The sequence below is a fragment of the Eutrema salsugineum genome, unplaced genomic scaffold (assembly GCF_000478725.1).
Source record: "Eutrema salsugineum unplaced genomic scaffold, Eutsalg1_0 scaffold_21, whole genome shotgun sequence".
In the NCBI taxonomy this organism is placed as follows: Eukaryota; Viridiplantae; Streptophyta; class Magnoliopsida; order Brassicales; family Brassicaceae; genus Eutrema; species Eutrema salsugineum.
Genome location: NW_006256821.1, coordinates 704,227 through 725,405, shown reverse-complemented (window position 1 = coordinate 725,405; position 21,179 = coordinate 704,227). Strand labels below are relative to the sequence as shown.

At 42.2% G+C, this 21,179-nt stretch overlaps 2 non-coding genes across 2 annotated transcripts; one reads left to right on the top strand and one right to left on the bottom strand.

Moving 5' to 3' along the window:
* Nucleotides 1-5,219: 5,219 nt before the first annotated feature.
* LOC112086324 lies at nt 5,220-5,326 on the bottom strand. The gene has a single exon (XR_002899446.1). It is a non-coding gene; the product is annotated as a small nucleolar RNA R71 (small nucleolar RNA).
* An 11,551-nt stretch (nt 5,327-16,877) lies between these two features.
* Nucleotides 16,878-16,984, top strand: LOC112086297. The gene has a single exon (XR_002899419.1). It is a non-coding gene; the product is annotated as a small nucleolar RNA R71 (small nucleolar RNA).
* Nucleotides 16,985-21,179: the final 4,195 nt, after the last annotated feature.

The following is a 21,179-nucleotide window of genomic DNA, read 5'->3' as shown; positions in this document are numbered from 1 at the left end:
AATTTCGAGATCACAATCGTTGGAGAGTAGTCCAGGGCTTGATCCTCACCTAGGATCATATCAACATCACTTTGAGAACTTTAACTGAATATGCTTGTGAATCTTTTTATGTGCTTGCAAAGTCTGAAACGATCTGAATCTGAGAAGCAAGTTTGAATTAAACTCAACTCTAATTAAGTGAGAACCTGGAACTTGACTTGAAAATATCTTGTGATGCATTGTTTGAAAAAGCTTGTGGATGCCGATATACATACTTGAGCTAGAATCATTGTTTTTACCGCCCATCCTTCTTTTAAGCCAATGTTTGTGTGTGAATTGAAAGGCCAGCTTGGATCAAACTTAGCAGAAAGTGTTAGGTTTAGAGCGACAAAGGCAGGTCTCATTGAGTGCTGTGTTCCAACATCAAGGAACTGAGAGTGTTGGCGAGGAATAAGTGTGGGGGAAAAGACTTGTTGGTGAGTGGAAAAAGGTGAGATGAGTGGAAAAGAGAAAGTGGAAATAGCTAGGGGAATGAAAGAAAAAGAAATCAGTCTTGGATTTTTGAGTTAAAGAAAGTGAGCTCTGGTGTGTTAAAAAGAAAGAGTCTAGCCTATAAGTAAAAAGAAAAGAAAAGAAGCCAAAGAGATCAAATGTTTTGAAAAGAAAGAAAAAAAGAGGCTAGAGGTTGCAAAAGAAAAAGAGCTGTGTAAAGTTTGAACTCCAAGACTTGAGAGTGAAAATGAAAAGTAAGTCCCCTAGTGAGAGGAAAATAAGTGTGAAAAGTGAGGTTCTTGAGAGAGTGAGAAAGTGAGAAAGCTTTGAGTAGAGTGTGGGGTGTGATGCGTCTTTGCCCTTGTATGCATAGGTTGCTTTTTACCTTTAGCATTCTGCCAAAGTTTGATCATTCATAGAGAGATCCCTTTGCTGCATTAAACCCGCTTGAACACTGATGAGATCATTTTAATCTCATAGCCTCTCCCTAGCCAAGCCAGCTCGTTTAAACATTGCATCATGAGATTCACCTGATAAAAGCTTAATGAATGTCAAAGAGTTGAGAGAGAGAAGAACTTGTGGAGATTCCTTGTTGAGTTGATATATATCTGAGTATGGCTTTGCATTGCATAATTGAGCATGAACTTGAATTCTCATTGTGATCACTTCTCTCATTAAGGAATATGAACTCCCAATGCATCCAACCTCTTCCTCTCATTTGCTCTTTTTGCTTGAGGACAAGCAAAGGACAAGTGTGGGGGAGTTGATATGTTCATAATTTGCATCATTTAGGTTGTATATTTCATTCCAAATCATATCTTATTTCATGCATTTTAGGTCCTTAGGATTTGTTTTAGGACTTAGGAGTTGCATTAGGTCCCAATGAGTCTTTGCATGTTTTGAGTGTTTATCAGGTGTATTTGGAGCTATTTGGAGTTGAAAAGGTGAATCCAGGAAGAGAAATGGTGATCAGGGCTTGAAAGATGGTGAAAATGGGTTTTTGGAGGTTCTCGGCCATTCTCAGGTACCGCAGGAAGGTTTTCCTCAGCAATTTGCATGTACTGCGGGTGGATTCCTCGACCAAAACGCGTACCGTCTGGTTAAGTTTCTCGGCCAAAATTCCTGGGTGCAGATACATTTCTGAAATCGCCTGTCCAGGGAACCTTCCGGTCCGATTCAGCTGTCGGGTGCTTCATAAAAGTTGGAGAAGATTGAATCATGGTTCCATAGCAAGTAGAATCATATGATTTGGAGGCGTGAGCAGAGAGTTAAGCTCGTCGGAAGAAACTCATGTCTCGCTGCCGTTTTGGACCGACCCGATGAGCTCCGAAGAATGCGAAGGACGATGCACTTCCAGACCGATTCAGTTTACAGGGCTTTCATCAGAATCCGAGATATTTGAGTCCTCTTTCCCAAACGTTTGAGATCATTCGATTCGGAGCTATGAGAAAGAAGATAACGTTTCCGGAATGGACACACGTCTAGAAGCCTCTTTCTTATCGTGTCAATGCACTGCGAAGATGAGCCCTCCAGGAAACCTTTCACTTCCCAAGAGACGAAGGTTCCTTCATTAAAGTTGAAGATATATGAGTCTTCTGTCCACTGAAACTGGAATCACACAATTGGGACCAGTATCCTGGAAGTTACGCTTCCCTGAATGCAAAGTGATCCAAGGAGCCCTGAATGCTGCGAGATAGTCTTGCGACTTGGTTAACCCGCAACACCTGAAGATGAATGCCTGGAGGTTGAGCTGCGAGTTGAGAAGTGCGGGTAAGCTATCACTAGATAAGGTCTGAGGTTTCCGAGCAAGAAAAATGCTAAGTCCACAACCGTGCGACTTAGGCATGCGAGTTGGCCGCGCTTGAAACTAAACCGCACGAAGACTCGCAATCTACACCAACTTGAGCCTGCTACCTGGGAGTAATGGAGACCAAGCCGCACACATCCCTGAAGGTCCCTGCTGCATATTCGTGCGAGTTAAGGAGTATTGGAGACCAAGCCGCACGAAGATCCGCAATTCACACTGAGAGAGTGATGCGGCTGAGTTTACAAGGTTTTATCTCGTTCAAGTTCCTCTCCTTGGTTGTGCGACTTGGGCATGCGGCTTGGGACTAAGGGATGACCAAGTCGCACACATACCTTCCCCAGATTTTGCCTTGGTCATGCAAGTTGAAGAAGAAGAAGATTAAGCCGCACAAAGACTCGCAAAACACATCTACTTGGGCGTGCGGCTGAGACTAAGTGATTTAAGTCTCACAAGACAGTTTCTTCACCTGTGCGACTTGGGCATGCGACCTGGGAGACTCTTGACCAACTCGCACATTCTCCACTTTATCTACTAAAGCCGGGTCAGGACCTGGTTTGTTCCGGGCTGACCCGGTCCGTTTTTAGAGACATATAAATAGTTTTTAGGGTTTTTTCCCAAAACTTATGCTTTATTCCCTTTGTCTCTTGCCTCTTTTGGTGAAAAGACTCCACTTAAGACGAGAAATATCGATTTTTAAGTGTTTAATCAAGAGAGTTTGAGAGATCTTTTGTGTTTAAAGCTGTTCTCTTCTGAATCAATCATCTATCTCTTCATTTACACACTTCTAATCATGATTAACAACACATCTTGCAAAGGATCTAGTGTGTTGATCATGATTAGTGAGTAACCTCCATATTAAGGTCTTAGATATGTAGATTAGGGTGCTTAAGTGGTAGATTAGTGAGCTTAGGGGTTAGATCTCGCATATTCCATTCTCTACAACCTGTTCTTAATGCTAGATCCATACAAATCATATGTGGTCTAGATTCTGGGCATTTCATGCACCAAAAGTGTTTGATGAAATACCTGAACCAAGGTTGTTAGAGGTTTAAGTGTTATTCATCATGGGAATGATTGTTTATATGCTTAAATGACAGATTAAACTGATTCTTAATGCTTGTTAATTCATGTTTCACTAATGATGATTAGGTTAGAAACTGTTTTGGCATAGAAGTTGATACCTTCATGAGAGGATTAACTTAATTAATGATGTTTAAGTTGAATGGATTGCATTGATCATATGATTCATTAGCTCACTAGTTTATCACTGAAGGCACCCTAATCCACTATCATGTCTAAGACCTTTCTCATCATCATACATACATTCTCATCTCATTTAGCTCATTTACTTGCTTTTTAAGTTGATCATTAGCTTTAATCCTTGTTTTCCATTCTTAGTTGTCATTAATCATCAAAACTTCACTCATTTGGCTTGAATTAAGAACTGATACTGTATCTTAGTGTCTACACATGATGGATTGATACCCTTTGTACTGCAATGTGACAAAAGGGATTGATAACCCCTCATTTAGAGCCTTGAAAACTCTAAGTTATCAATTTCACAAATGGGAATTTGGTTTGAAAGTGGATTAGTGTAGAGAATAATGCCTTCATGAGAGGATTAGTCTAGATTAGAGTTCTAAGTTGAAATTTTTGAGATCATGTGATTGCTTGCTATGTCTTTCTGTGTAAGATTCAGTCTTCTTGGTTGAGAGATTATTTGGTCACTTATTAGGCTTGATGCATTATGCTTGTTGATTTCTTAATTATATCTAATGGTTGTTAGACTTGATTAAGTGATTAGCAAAGTGATTATTGTCATGGGAATGAATTAATCTGCTTTTGAAGTCTAGACTAAAGAGTAACTTGCATTGCATTATTGTTCTTAGCATCATGAATTGATATCTACAGCACCCTAATCAATGATCACATCTAGAGGTTTATCTTTTATCGTTTGCTTAATCACCACCATCTTGTTTAGCTTGCTTGCTTTGTTTAGTTCATTAATCATTGCTTGTTTGTTCCTTGTTTATATTTTCATTTGTTTCTTGTCACCAATTCTTTCTTGATCACTTGACTTAAGAACTTGTCTTATAAACTAGTGCCTAACTACCACACATATGGATTGACACCCCTTATACTACTTTGAAAAGGGGATTGATAAGCCTTCTTAAGGCCTTGAAAACCTTAGTTATCAATTAGCGTCGTTGCCATATTGTGTGGGGATTGTTAGCATTAGTTTCTGATATAGTTTTTGAGATCAAGTTTCTTTTGTTTTACTGATCACCTTTCAAACTCTGTCTTTGTTTTCAGGTTTATGATCACAAGAAGCCAAGCAAGAAGACAAAGAGAAAGAGTTGTTCACTTGGAAAGGTTTGGAATGGATCAGCAAGTTGGGAATGAGCATCAGGCTGAAGAAGCTGATCACGGTCAAAGAGCTGGTGATGGGATTGGAATTCAGGTTCAACAAGCTCCGTTCCATCAGGGACACGCTCAGGATAACCAGAACCAAGACCGACCTCAAGTTAATCCACCACAGCCCCACCCAAACCCACCCAGACGTCATCAGCCTCCACCAGTATTTGTTGGTGAGAATGACCGAGCTTATGCACACCAGTATGGAGCAGGAATCAGGCCACCTCCTGTCCAAAACAACAACTTTGAGGTGAAGGCCTCTTTGATTAATATTGTTGAGAATCAGAAGTTCCATGGCTTACCTATGGAGGATCCCTTGGAGCATCTGGATCAGTTTGACAGAGTTTGTGATCTCACTAAGATCAATGGGGTATCTGAAGACAGCTTCAAACTGAGATTGTTCCCATTCAGCCTTGGAGATAAGGCACATCAGTGGGAAAAGAACCTCCCAAGAGGATCCATCCACACATGGGAACAGTGCAAGATTGCCTTTCTATCCTAGTTCTTCTCAAGCTCAAGGACTGCAAAGCTAAGGAACCAGATTTCCAGCTTCACTCAACATTCTAATGAGACCTTTGGAGAAGCTTTGGACAGGTTTAGAAGCTACACAAATCAGTGTCCACATCATGGCTTTTCAGAAGCCTCTCTCCTTAGCACTTTATATAGAGGAGCTGTCCCCAAGATCAGGAATCAGTTGGACACAGCATCAAATGGGAATTTCTTGGCAAAAGAAATCACTGCAGCCATGGAACTTGTTGAGAACTTAGCCATGAGTCAAGACACCTATGGAGAAGACTTTGATAGAGCCAACAGATGTGAGGACTCTAGTACCCAACAAAGGTTGGAAGAGAAGATCAAAGAGCTGCATATCAAGCTTGACAAAGCCCTGGTTGCCACTCAAAAGCCTATACACTATGTAGGTGAGTCTCAAGAGAGGAGTTGCTTTGAGAACATAAATGAAGTGGGCCTTACACAAGAGGAGCTGAACTACATAGGTAATCAGAACAAGTTTCAGGGTTACAACAACTTCAACAAGAACCAGAACTTGTCTTATAGAAGCACCAATGTAGCCAATCCCCAAGATCAAATATACCCTCCCCAACAAGGTCAACAAAGCTTTGCTCAAAAGAATCAGTTCCAAGGTAACTTCCAAAGTCAACAAGCTTTTCAGCAGCCAACAGCTCAGCCACAAGGGAACAGCTTCAATAACCAACTCAGCTTCCAGCAACAAAGGCCACCACCTCCTGGTTTTGCCCAACCACCTGTTCAACATAGTCCTGATTTCAATGTTGTTCTCCAACAGCTCTTAATAGGACAACAAAAGATGGTATCCAACCTGGAGACACTAGGAGCTGAAATAAAAGCTATTAAAAAGAACAAGGGCATCTGCACTTTTGAACCACAAGTCTCTCTTCCTGGTAAAGCTCTTCAAAACTCAAAAGATTACTGCAATGCCATCTACTGCAATGATGACCATTCAGCTGCTGTGCAAGAAATAGAAGACCTTCTTTATGGTCAAGTCTCTAGTGAACCTGCACAAACTCATGTGGATGAGAATGCCATTATAGAGGATTTCATGGGCTTCTTACATGAACTCAATGTGGACATTGAGAATGAAAGTGTGGGGGCAGCCAGTTCAGTTTTTTCTGTTCAGCAAGGGAATGCTTCAAGGTCTATTGCAACAACAGAGCTGCCAACTATTCAAGCAAAGCCAACAGATAGTGCCTCCACCTCTGAATCAACTCAGATGAAGCCCACCTCCCTCCCAAAGCTAGGTAACCCAGGGAAGTTCACCATCTCTTGCACTCTTGGCAACTTTAAAGTGGAGAATGCTAGGGCTGCCGCAGGATCCAAGGGTAAAGAGCCAGTGGAAGAGCAGAGCACAGCTAGGGCTGCCGGTTGTGAGAATGAGGAGCCAAGAGATCTTGACAGAAGGATGGGAGCAGGCCGGTACCATTTTGATCCTTATGTTTGGGGTGAACCTGAGTATCACACAAAGAAGCTGTATTCAAGAGTTAACAGCCTTCAGAAATGGTGCAAATGGCAAGACAAAACGATTCACAAGCTAGTTGACTGGGTTAGGCAACTAAAGAAGAAGGTGAAGAAACTCACAGCTCCAGCCACCTCACCCAAACGAGATACAAGAGAAGAGGTGGGAGAAAGCTCAGCAGCTCATGACCTTGTGTTCCCACTAGGAAAAGAAGATTGGATCAACCCGGCCACAGCGTTCTTACCAGACTTACCTGAGAGTAGCCCACCTAGATACTCAACTCCATCCTGCTCCACCTCCAATCCATCCCACTACCTGGGATCCGACCTCAGCGATTGAGGTAAACACTCCATCTTTGTAAATATGCATATAACTTAGCTTATTTTCTCTTTGCATTTTGTGATTTTGCTTTGCACTTCTCCTTCATGCTATTATAACACAAGGGACTGTGTTATCTAAGTGTGGGGGAGGAGTTTTGTGTTTACTAATCATGTTTACTCTGCTCTTATTTTCCTTTTCACTTTGAGTCTCATTTTGCATTCATCTAAGTGCATATTAAAAAAAAAATGCTCATGTAGTTGCATTCACATTTTAGGTTGAGTCTAGTTTGCATTTTCATATAGGTTGCATCATATGCAAATGGGAGTAATGATAGATTTTTTTCTTGAAGAGAACATCATTTGAAAAGCTTGGTCCCTTAAGGCATTGCAAAACTGGTATGAAATCAAGTGTGAACCATGCTTTGAACTGGTGTCTCAATACTTCTGTGCTAGCTGAATCAAGTTGTGAATAGCCTCAACCTTGCTTAAGTGAGAACCCTTGAATTTGACATCCAATTATCATGTTTGTGCATATCATTGTGAATTCATGGTTACCACATACATATTTGAACTTTCTTATCCCTTTTTATCACACTTGCTAGCTCAAATAGCTGATCTCTCATCTTGAGACAGTTCCCTGCCTTTAGCCAAACCTTTCTTTGAAGCCTAAACACCCTTCTTGTGTGCATGATTTATGAGGCCTTGTTTCTAAGTAGACTTGGTAAAAAAGTGTTGGGTTTAGAGCGACAAAGATAGTGCTGCATGTAGATACTAGTCCAACATCAAGGGCTAGTCTAGGTTTAGGTGAAAGTGAGGGCATTGATTTTGAGTGTGTGAGCTGAAAAGAAAAAAAATCTGAGTGATGAAAGTGGAAAGAACCGGATTGGTTAGGGGAATGAATGCTAAAATGAAAGAAAGTGAGTGTGTGCTGAAATGTAAAGCTCATGTGTTGAAATGAAAAGAGTCTCATAAAAAAAAAGAGAGAAAAGATTCAAAAAGAGGCTGAATTAAAGAACAGCTTGTGTGTTAAAGAAAAGAAACTCACTAAGTGGTTGTTAAAGAAAGCATTCCCCTAAGAGAAGAAATGAAGAGAGTGATGAGAGCTGATTGAGTGTCAAGGGTAAAATGCCATTTGGGGTGAGTAGACTAGAGAAAGAGTCTTGAGAGGTTTAAAGTTGAGTGTGAAAAGCATTTTGGGTGTGGGGTAGATGTAGTTCTATCTTTGTATGCATCCATTGCTTTTTACCCTTAGCATTTTACTAAAGTCTGCTAATTTTTTAGTGATCCCCTTGCATGGAGTACCAGTTACTTGATTGAGATCATTTTAATCTCAAAACCCAGTCCCAAGCCAAATGAATTCACTTGATTTGCATGAACATGATCCACTTGATACTTTAAATGAATGTCAAAAGGTTGAGGTTAGGAATGCTTGTGAAGGTTGGTGCTTGAGTTTGGTTTATTTGGTGACAAGTAAGGCTAATTTTTATGAGTAAACCAGTTTGCATTGCAGTCCAGAATTGGTAATTTGAACAATGAGCTTTGAACTCTTTTAATGATGATCTCTCTTTAAGGAAATATGAACTCCCATGCATCCAACCTCTCTCTCTCATTTGTTCTTGTTTGCTTGAGGACAAGCAAAGGACAAGTGTGGGGGAGTTGATATATTCATAATTTGTCATATTTAGGATTGCATTTTTTGTCCAAAGATTGAGTCTCGTGCATACATTTAGCTAGTTTTATTAGAGTTTGTTCTTGGTTCTAGCTTTGTCTAGGATTTGCATTAGGTCCTAGAGTGTCCTGCATTTTTGGAGTGTTTATCAGGTGTATTTGGAGCCTATTTGGAGTGGAGGATGTAATTCAGATGAAGAAATAGGGTTGAAATGATCAAAAATGGTGAAAAGGAGCAATTTTAGGTTTCTCAGCAAAATGCTGTACTGATGGTCGAAGATTCTCGGCCAAAATCCTTCCCGCAGGTAGACCTCTCGGCCAAAAACACGTACCAGCGGTCAAGTCTCTTGGCCAAAAATCCTGGGTGCGGATAGATTTCCGTAATCGCGCCACCGGAAGATCTTGCCGGCTGATTCAGCTTACAGGGTCTTCTGCAAAGTTGGAGATAATTGAGTCAAGAACCCAGGACAGGTTGAATTAGGGCATTTGGAGCACTGAAATCAAAGATACGGTCACCGGAAGACAGACCTCTCTCGCATCCATTCCGGAGCAATCCGATACTCCTGAACGATCGCCTGTCCGGGAAACCGTCCGGTCCGATTCAGTTGTCGGGTGCTTCATCAAAGTTGGAGACGATTGGATCATGGTTCTAGAAAAGTTGGAATCATATGATTTGGAGTCGGGAGCAGAGAGTTAAGCTCGTCGGAAGGCACGCCTGTCTCGCTGCCATTTTAGACCGACCCGATGAGCTCCGAAGATTGCGAAGGACGATGCAATTCCAGACCGATTCAGTCTACAGAACCTTCATCAAGATTTGAGATAACTGAGTCTTATTTCCAGAACAGTTGAGATCGTTCCATTTGGAGTTGTGAGGCATGAGTTCCGGAAGGATAGAGACGTACATATCCTTCGAGCATCAAGAGCATGGAAATTGTGCTAAGTGTAAGGATGGCACGGTGGAATGCCACGGTCCACATCTGACCATGGAACTTGATTGCAGTTCTTTGGGGTTTGACATGGTCTCCACACCACGGCTTTAGACTTGGCCGTGGCAACCTCCGAAACGTTCTAACAGATGAATGGTCCAAGTCACGATGAACCGCCACGGTCCACACTTGACCGTGGCAAGATAACACTTGGCCGCAGCAGGATCATACGTGCATTAGGGAATCGCGACGAGGTACTGCCACGGTCTAGACTTGACCGTGGCAAGACAACACTTGGGATCCTTCAGACATTCAGAACTTGACACGGCCATGCATCACGACTTTGGACTTGGCTGTGGCAACGTTATGCAATCCTTCGGCGTTTGACATGGCCATGCATCACAACCAGAGGGAACCCGTGGCACCAAGATCCATCCAAGAACAGAAGCTTCGGGACTTGACACGGTCACATGCCACGGTTCGTCCAAGACCTGCCAGACCGTGGCAAACCTCATCTTTACCCACCAAAGCCGGGTCAGTACCCGGTTTGTTCCGGGCTGACCCGGTTCGTTTTTAAAGACTATATATAGTTTTTAGGGTTTTTTCCCAAGAAACTTAAGCTTTTTTCCTTTTGTCTCTTGGCTCTTTTGTGAAAAGACTCCACTTAAGAAGAGAAATATCGATTTTTAAGTGTTTGATCAAGAGAGTTTGAGAGATCTTTGTGTTTAAAGCTGCAAATCCATCATTATCCATCTTCCCCATCTCCATTTCTCATCATTAATCATGCCAATCTTCTCAACTTGCAAAGGTTTAAGAGTGATTAGTATGATTAGTGAGTAGTCACCTTAATGAGGTTCTAGATGTGTAGGTTAGGGTGCTAAAGTGTTAGATTAGGAGTGCTTAGGGCTAGATTCATTGATTCATCTCTTTAAACAGCTGTTCTCTAGGCTAGATCCTTGCACATCACTTGAGATCTAGATTCTGGGAATTCCTTAAAGAGCTGTATTAGAGGTTTAAGCATTTGTTGCATGATGATGTATTGTTATTTGCTTGAATGATCTTCTAGAACTGTTTATTAATGATCACTGATTCATATTTCACAAATGATGATTTGGTTTGAAAAATGGATTAGTGTAGGGGTTAATACCTTCATGAGAGGATTAATCTAGATTAGAGTTCTTAATCATTTGAATCATGTCTCATCATTGTCATTAGCATTCCTAGTTTAGCACCAAAGCACCCTAGCCAACTATCATGTCTAGAATCTCATACCTCCATCATTTCATATTCACATTACTTGTCATTGCTTAGTTCTTGTTTGATCACTTCTTTCATTAATCTTGTTTTATGTTTTTAGTTGTCATTAATCAATCAAAACCTCACTTGTTTACTTGAATTGAGAAACTGATCACGTAGCTTAGTGTCTATCACCACATTCTTGGATTGACAACCTCTTTTATGCTACTTTGACAAGGGGATTGATAGCCCTGAGACCCATAAAGTCTTGTCTATCAACCGCTTTCTTTTCTTTTTAATCCTCTGGTTCTTATCTCAAACTTTCTCTTTACCACTCAGTGTTTCTCAAGATCCCTTCCTAGCCTACTCTAGACTCAAGATGCTGAACTAGATCTACATGAGACCCTACTCTTGTCGCCCTAAACCCAACACTTTCTGTCAAGTTTATTCAGAAAAAGGCCTCACATCTCTCACTATAGTGTTTCAGGCTTCAAGGAAGGTTTGGCTAAAGGCAGGGAACTATCTCAAGGTGAGAAAACAGCTATTTGAGCTAGCAAAGAGTGGTAAAAGGGATAAGAGAGCTCAAATATTTTAAGGGTACCCATGAGTTCACAATGACATGCACAAGCAATGATAATTAGATTGTCAAATTATGGTTCTCACTTAGATAAGGCTGGAACTAATCAAAGCTTGATCCACTCAACAAGTTCAAAGCATGGATCAGTCTTGATTTCTTTCTTGTTTACATGCATCAAAGAACTAGAAACTAGGGCAGTGAACCGAATTCTTAAAGTGATATTCTCTCAAGGAAAAACCTATCATCACTCCCTTGCATTGATGCAGCGTACATGAATATGCAACTAGACTCAATCCTAAAAATGAGAATGCAACTACATGAACATTTTTTTGTGAAAAGTTTTTTGATTTTTTTGGGTTTTTATTTTATTTTTTATATGCACTTAGATGAAACTACATGAATGCATGCAAGTATGTGACTCAAGACTCAAAGCATAAAATAAGAACAGAGAAAACATGATTAGTGAAAGATGGAACTCCTCCCCCACACTTAAATAACACAGTCCCTTGTGTTATAAAAGCATGAGAAAGGAGTAAAAGCAAAACAAACAAGTAAAATGCAAAGAGGAAAAGAAAAAATCTACATGCATATGTACAAGGTGTGGAATGTTACCTAAGAGCTATGGAAGTCTGACCCCAAAGAGTAAGAGGGGTTTGAAGTGTGACCGGATGGTGTCTCCCAGGAGTGATGGCTTGCCTCATCAGAACCGTCTTCAAGATCCACCCATGCTGTGCCATATGGGACCAGGACCGTGCAGTTGGTGGAACTCTCTCCAACCTCTTCTTTGTTCCTTGGTGAAACCGGTGTTGGAGATCCACCTTTGCAAGGGTTTTCAAGCTTCTTGATCCTCTTCTTCATCTCCTTGATGCACTTTACCATCTTGTGGATTGTTTTATCCTAGAACTTGCACCATTGTTGGAGAACACCGATCTTTTGTTGAGCTCTAAACCCTGAAGTGCCTGGCTCCTCCCAGTTGTAATAATCAAGGTGATATCTGTTTCCACCATAACGTTTTTGAGGTGGAGGCCTACCGTCATCTCCAGCACCAGCAGCACTCGTGGTAGCATCTTCAGCGGTTGCTTTCCTTTCCTTGGAGGCTTCTTCTCTGCAAGCTTTCTTGTACTTGAGGATTGGTGGATCAGTTTGGACATTGTACAGCTCTTCCTTCAGCAAGTAGAAGTGAATGTTCCTCTTTACATGGACTATGGTGATGGATGGATTGGGCAGGAGAGTCTGGACTGGCTCATCAATGAAGGACTTGAAGTTGTATAACAGCTTGGCTCCAACTCTTCCTTGAAAGAAACCGATCTTACACAGATGGGCTTCATTAATCAGGTCAAACCTTGCCTTGTTCTCCTTGAACCTGTACCCCCTTGCCTTCAAGATCTTTGTTACAACCCATCCATGGGCCAGCTTTTCATCCTTCTTTGTTGAACCCCAAATGCACTTTTTGTAGAACATCAAAGACCTTGCTAATTGAGAGGCAAGGCAGGGTGTGTAAGCATATCATTCATAGGGCTTCCCATCTTCATAAGTTGGCATCAACTGTTTCAGCCCCACACCAAGGAGATTCAGATCACCCTTATGAACTCTCCCAACATCAAGTTTGAAGAAGAAGCTGTGAGAGAGGATCTTGTGGACATATCTCAGAACTGGATTTCTTATCCAAGAGGACTTAGCTGCTCCAGCTGTGTACTTCCCAGAAGCTATTGATCTCCATAGAGCCTGAATATCTTCCTTTCTAAGACCAATCTGGTTGGAGAGAGGAACGTTTTTAGGCGCAGAAAACCCAAATATCTCATTCAATTCCCTGAATGACACTCTGTAGTCCTTTCATTTCACAGTAAACTCCATGTATCCAAGACCATCCCCTTGAAGAATCCTTGAATCCCTTGGGTAGTACATAAAAGCATCAAAAGAAGCCAAGAACTCTTGAGACTCCTCTTCATATGCGGTCTCTCTCATCTCCAAGAATGATTCAATGCCTATGTTCCCAAGCAAAGTTTTTACATCTTCATAGATTCCAATCTTCTTCAGAAAGTCCACATCAGGGAACCTCCCTTGCTGGATCCCCATCTGTTGAAACTTGGCCAGATAATCAGGTGTTTCTGGTTCAGTTTCCTTGATCCTCTTTGATGCCTCTTCATTGGTGCTTTGGGAACCTCCAGCTGAGCTGCTTGAGCCACTCTCAGTATGTTCATCATCAGATACCACAGCAAATTGTTTCCCTTTCTTCTTGGAACCAGAAGCAACCACCGACGCTTTCTCTTCATGCCTTGTCCTTTTCGGCGCTTGTTCTCCTTTCCCTTGCTTTTTGCTTTTCTTGGTGCCTTGGCCTTTTCCTTTTGGTTGTGAAGACCCTGAGACCAAACCCTTGTCCTTGGATGCAGTGCCCTTCTTCTGGGCTAGAGAGTTGGTTCTTTCAGTCATCTGCCAATAAATTTCTCAAAAACGAGATGAGCACAAGATCAAGTTTCACAAACTTCTCAAAAACAATTGTTGCAAAAATCGATTTCTAAAGTGCATGAACAAGTTTCTCAAGCCAAGCATCAGTCCAATGAATTCATAGCAATGCAAAACAAAAGTGCAAAGCAGAAACACAGCAAGAAACATGTTCATCACTTTTTTTTTTTCAAGAAAAATCGATTTTTCATGAATAAACTTGCAACAATTTTCAAAATTCAAGAACAGTGAATCACCAAGAAGGAGCTCTGTTTTCCATGATAATCTACCACCCTAGCATTTATAAAAATAATCCCAAGGTCTAAAACAACCTGTCAAAATCGATTCCACACTTTGAAGTTCAAAAATCACTATTTGAGAACATGGAAAAAGATGAATTTTAACAGAGTGAATACCTTGGGATTATGATGCAAACGAGTTCGAAATGCTATGAGGATGATGTTAACAACTCAAAAACGATCTCAGAGCACTTTGAATCAACGAATTTCGTGGAGAAATGAGAGAGTTATGATGAAAACAAAGAGAGAAATGGGGTAAGAGAGCAAACTCGTGTTTTTGGTGAGGAAGAGAGAGTGTGGGACTAGGTTCAGCCTTTGGGCTGGTGGTCAATAGATCCTTTTTGACCAGTCAAGGCTTTGACCTGTCCTTTTCTCGTTGACCGGACTCCTTTCTCTCCTTGTGCGGGCTGGAACTCCCGTGGCCGAGCCGCACGCCCATCTCGGTATTAAGTGCTCCTTATGTGTGCGACTTGAGACCTCCTTTCTCTCATCCCGCAGGCCTATGTCGCACATAAATCTCTTCTGCACGATCTCATCCTTCCTCTCATGCTGCGACCTGGGTGAACACTGAGCTAAGCCGGATGACCCAGTCGGTGTAATTTGCGAATTAACGTGCGGTCTGGAATCCTTCGTGCCCAACTCGCATGACCAGTTCGCACAGGAACTTTCTTCGGACGACCTGAATCTTTCCCTCATGCTGCGACCTGGGTGATCCTTCAGCTCACCTGCACGTCCAAGCCGGTGTAATTTGCAAACCCGTCTGCGGCCTGGTCTTTTCTTGATTTAAGCCGCATGCTCATGCCGCAGCTCTTGGTACTTAGACTATATCCATGCTCTTTCTCAATGTCCGGCCTGGTTCTTCTTCTGAATCCACTTGCATTTCTAGGTCGGTGCAATTTGCGGACGTTCGTGCGACCTGGGACCTCCTTGGTTTAAGCCGCACGCCTGACTCGCAGGCTTTGACACTTAGACGTTTCTGGGTCCTTCTTTTGGTGTGCGGCTTGGGATTTTTGTGCATCAGCTCGCAGGCCCGTCCCGGTGTGATTTGCGAATGTTCCTGCGCTTTGGTCCCTTCTTGTGTTAGGCCGCATGACCGTCTCGCAGGTTTTTTCACTTAGACACCTCGGCGTGTGTTCTTCTGGTGCGACTTGGTTCTCCTTGCATCAAACCCGCACGCCTAAGCCGGTGTAAATTGCAAGTATGTGTGCGGCCTGGTCTTTTGTCCGTTCACGTCGCAGACCCAAGTCACAGTCCTTGACACTTAGCATTTTTATTTGTGCTCAGATCTCGTTGTGCTAAGTGAATAACTCGCAGGCTTACGTAGGTGTTCACGGCGAGTTCTGCTGCAGCCTGGTTTCTGGCTTGACTGAGCCGCACACCCATGTAGCACACCGGCTTTCACCTGTTTCCAAGCCTTAGACCTTCTTCTCAGCTTTCTCACATGCCCCAATTCACTTTGACCTTAGCCATGGCCTCCAAATGTCACCTGGAACCTGAGATCAACTCACAAAACCCATCCAAAAGTTCTAAAACATAAAAGAAAGAAAAGAAATCAAAAGAACTATGTACAAGGATAAGTTTGGGGTGTCTCCCAAGAGCACTTTGTTTAAAGTCTCTAACTTTGACTTTGGAAACCTGCTTAACAGGCTGGTGGTGGATCAAGAAGGGGAAGTGATGTAGCTTCCTCCTTCTTTTGTGAGACCAGGTAGTGCTTGATCCTTTGGCCATTGACAACAAACTCTTGACCATCCTTGCCTTCTAACACAACAGCTCCATATGGCCTGACCTCAAGAATCTTAAAGGGACCAGACAATCTAGACTTAAGTTTTCCAGGAAATAACTTAAGCCTAGAGTTGAACAGCAACACCAGATCACCTTCCTTGAACTCCCTTTTCAGAATCTTTTGATCATGCAGAGCCTTGGTCTTTTCTTCATAAATCTTAGAGCTCTCAAAAGCCCCCAGCCTGATCTCTTCAAGTTCATGGAGTTGAATGATCCTTTTCTCTTGAGCTGTCGTGATATCAAAGTTCAGCAACTTCACAGCCCATAAAGCCTTGTATTCCAGCTCAACAGGAAGGTGGCAGCTCTTCCCATATAGCAGATTGAAAGGAGATGTCCCAATTGGAGTCTTAAAGGCTGTTCTATAAGCCCACAATGCATCATCCAGTCTTTTGCTCCAATCTTTTTTGCTTGAGCTAACAGTCCTCTCAAGAATGGCCTTAATCTGTCTATTAGACACTTCAACCTGGCCACTAGTTTGAGGATGATAAGGAGTAGCTACCTTATGTTTCACTCCATGCTTCTTCAACAAACCTTCCAAAGTTTTGTTCACAAAGTGAGACCCTCCATCAGAAATAACAACCCTGGGTACTCCAAATCTTGGGAAGATAATGTTCTTGAACAACCTCACTACTACCTTGGAATCATTGGTAGGGGAAGCAATGGCCTCAACCCACTTGGACACATAGTCCACAACCACTAGTATGTACTGATTCCCATAAGATGAGATGAAAGGCCCCATAAAGTCCACTCCCCAACAATCAAAGATTTCAACCTCTAGTATTGGATTTTGAGGCATCTCACTCCTCTTTGAAATGTTCTCATGCCTCTAACAGGCATCACATGCTGAAACAACCAGAAAGTTTCCATTGGAGGCAGTGTCTAGCTGGTTGATAATCTTTGGAAGAGCCTCTTTATAAAGTGTGCTGAGAAAAGAAGCCTCAGTAAACCCATGGTGTGGGCATTGGTTGGTGTAGCTCCTGAATCTTTCATATGCTTCACCAAAACTCTTATTGCTGTGTTGAGTGAAACTAGATATTTGGTTTCTCAGTTTAGCTGTTCTGGAGGTGGAGAAGAACTTAGATAGAAATGCCTGCTTGAATTGCTCCCAAGTTTGAATGGAGCCTCTTGGGAGGTTCTTCTCCAATTGGTGAGCTTTGTCACCAAGACTGAAGGGGAATAATCTGAGCTTGAAACTGTCCTCAGAAACTCCATTTATCTTTGTCAAGTCATACACTTTATCAAATTGATCCAAGTATTCCAAGGGATCTTCCATTGCCAATCCATGGAACTTTGAGTTTTGGACCATATTCAACAAAGATGCCTTCACTTCAAAGTTGTTGTTTTGCACAGGTGGTGCTTGAATCCCAGCTCCATACTGATGAGCATTTGCACTGTCATTTTCGCCTACATAGACCTGTGGCTGCTCATATCTCCTTTGCTGGTGTTGGAAGGGCTGATGTTGGTGCACCTGTTGTCTTTGCTGTACATTGGCCTGATGCCTCTGCTGATGAGCTGGAGCTTGTCCCTGGTGGACATAAGCTTGCTGTTGATGCACCTGTTCCTGACGAACATTATCCTGATGTAACCCTTGACCAGCTCCATTACCAGCTGCATTACAAGCTCCATTACCCTGAGCTTGTTGCTCCTGAGCCGGTTGTTCCATGTCAACCACATGATCTCTTTGATCTTCCATATCAGCCTGATTAATCTGTCTTCCACGCCTGTCCCTTCTCCTCCTTGGTACCAAAAGATTAATGTTGTCGTTTAAGGGGAAAGGTGGACCACAGCTTCTTGATCTGGACCTGGTGTTCATGCACCTGAAAATCACAAACAGAACTTGAAAGAAATTAGAAAACACAAAAGAAAATGCTTGATCTCAAGAAATGACACAATCGTAATGCTATCACACTTTGACAACGGCGCCAATTGGTAACTTAGAGTTTTCAAGGCTCTAAATGAGGGGTTATCAATCCCTTTTGTCACTTTGCAGTACAAAGGGTATCAATCCATCATGTGTAGACACTAAGATGCAGGATCAGTTCTTAATTCAAGCAAAATGAGTGAGGTTTTTATGATTAATGACAACTAAGAACTCAAAACAAGAATTAAAAATAATGATCAACTTAAACAAGCAAATAAGTAAACTAAATGAGATGAGAATGTATGTATGATGATGAGAAAGGTCTTAGACATGATAGTGGATTAGGGTGCCTTTAGTGCTAAACTAGTGAGCTAATGAATCATGTGATCAAGCAAACTATTCAACTTAAACATCATTAATTAAGCTAATCCTCTCATGAAGGTATTAACTTCTATGCTAAAACAGTTTTTAACCTAATCATCATTAGTGAAACTTGAATCAACAAGCATTAAGAACCAGTTTAATCTGTCATTTAAGCATATAAACAATCATTCCCATGATGAATAACACTTACACCTCTAACAACCTTGGTTCAGGCATTTCATCAAACACTTTTGGTGCATGAAATACCCAGAATCTAGACCACATATGACGTGTATGGATCTAGCATTAAGAACAGGTTGTAGAGAATGAAATATGAATGATCTAACCCCTAAGCTCACTAATCTACCACCTAAGAACCCTAATCTACATATCTAAGACCTTAATATGGGGATTACTCACTAATCATGATCAACACACTAGATCCTTTGCAAGATGTGTTGTTAATCATGATTAGAAGTGTGTAAATGAAGATGGAGATGATAGATTAAGAAGAAGACAGCTTTTAAACACAAGATCTCTCAAACTCTCTTGATTAAAACGCCCAAAATCAGATAATTCTCTTCAAAAGAGTTTTCTTACACCAAAGAGGCAAAGAGATTATGGAATAAAACCCTAAAAACTATATATAGGTCTTCAAAACAAACCGGGTCCTGACCCGGCTTTAATGGGTGAAATGACGAGTGTGCGAGTTGGTCAGGAGCTTCCCAAGTTGCATGCCCAAGTCGCACAGCCAAAGAAGTAGTCTTGTGAGCCTTAAGTTCTTTAGTCTCAGCCGCATGCCCATCTAGGTGTGTTTTGCGAGTCTTTGTGCGATTCAGCCTTCTTCCTCTTCAACTCGCATGACCAAGACGAAATCTGGGAAGAATATGTGTGCGAATTGTTCCTCCTTTGGTCCCAATTCGCATGCCTAACTCGCACAGCCAAAGAAAGAAGCTTGAACGAGATAGAACCCATGTAAGCCTAGCCGCATTACTCTCTCGGTGTGATTTGCGAATCTTTATGCGGCTCAGTTCCCTCTTCTCCTTAACTCACACGACCATGCAGCAGGGGCCTTCAGAGATATGTGCGGGATGGTCTCCATCACTCCCAAGTCGCATGCTCAAGTCGGTGTAAATTGCGAGTCTTCATTCGGCTCAGTTCCAAGGTTTGCCAACTCACATGCTCAAGTCGCACAGTTGTGGACTTAGTATTTTTCTTGCTCGGGAACCTTAGACCTTACCCAGTGATACCTTACTCGCACTTCTCAACACGCAGCTCAACTCCCAGGATTTAATCTCCAGGCATTGAGTTAACCAAGTCGCAAGACCATCTCGCAGGCCTCAAGTCTCCTTGGACCACTTCACATTCGTGGGAGAACAACTCCCAAGATACTAGTCCAAATGGTGCGACTCTATCTTCGGTGGACAGAACACTCAGACATCTTCAACTTTGGTGAAGGAACCTTCGGCGCTTGGGAAATGGAAGGTTCCTTGGAGGGCTCATCTACGCAGTGCATTGACACGGTCAGAAAGAGGCTTCTAGACATGCGTCCATTCCAAAAACGTTATCTTCTTGCTCATAGCTCCGAATTGAATGATCTAAAACGTTCTGGAAAGAGGACTCAAATATCTCGGATCCTGATGAAGGTTCTGTAGACTGAATCGGTCTGGATGTGCATCGTCCTTCGCATTCTTTGGAGCTCATCGGGTCGGTCCAAAACGGCAGCGAGACAGGCGTGCCTTCCGATGAGATTAACTCTCTGATCACGGCTCCAAATCATATGATTCCACCTGCTATGGAACCATAATCTAATCCTCTCTAACTTTGATGAAGCACCTGACAGCTGAATCGACCGTCAAAACCTTCGGGTAATTTTGAGATGTGTCTTTACCCGGAAATTTTGGCCGAGAAACCTTAGCAGCAGTACGCGTTTTAGCCGAGGGGCTCACTCGCGGTACGTGAAAATCACCGATAAAAGTTGCCTGCGGTACATGAGAATCGTCGAGAACCTCCAAATACCCATTTTCACCATCTTTCAAGTCCTGATCGCCATTCCTCTTCCTGGATCTACCTTTTCAACTCCAAATAGCTCCAAATACATCTGATAAACACTCCAACCATGCAAAGACTCATTGGGACCTAATGCAACTCCTATGTCCTAAAACAAACCGTAAAGACCTAAAATGCATGAAATAAGATATGATTTGAAATAAATTTTACAACCTAAATGATGCAAATTATGAACATATCATACAGGAGGGCTTGAATCACTTAATGATGCTGGACGAACTCGACTTGGTCAACGAAAGACGCGACCAGGCTCTAATCCGAATCCAGAAATACCAACAAGCAACGGCGAGATACTACAACAAAAATGTCCGAAGTCGAAGATTTAAAGAAGGAGAGCTCGTTCTTCTAAAAGTGTTCCAAAACACTGCCGAGAGGAATGCAGGAAAGCTCGAAGCAAATTGGGAAGGTCCTTACAAGATTACAAAAGTAGTTCGCCCAGGATTCTATGAACTTGCGACGGTAGCTGACGAAGAGATTCCAAGATCGTGGAACGCAATGTACCTAAAGAAGTATTATCACTAAGGCTACAACACGATCAACATGAACTACGTGACGGCTTGATCCCTGCAAAAACTACGTAGTCAGCCCTTCCTCGGGGGGGGGGGGGAGTGTATACGTATACACATACCTTCATTGACTTTAAAATTTTAGCTCGTCGAGTCTACTATCTCTAAGGTCATTGTCACTTGGGCTAGTTTTTCATTCGTTTTAAACCAGCTAGTTGTTTCATGATCACCTCGGATTTTTAATTCGTTCATTGTCACTTCGGCTAGTTTTCATTCATCACTTATGTACACTTCTCCTAGACTTTTACTTGTCCTTGCATTCACTTCGGCAAACTTTCTGATCTATAGTTCCAAACACCTCGCCTCGTTGCTGGCCACAACGAGGCAAAACCAGGCTTCAAGCTCAAGGAACCAAGGCCATCTACCTGGAAAACCTGAACTCAACC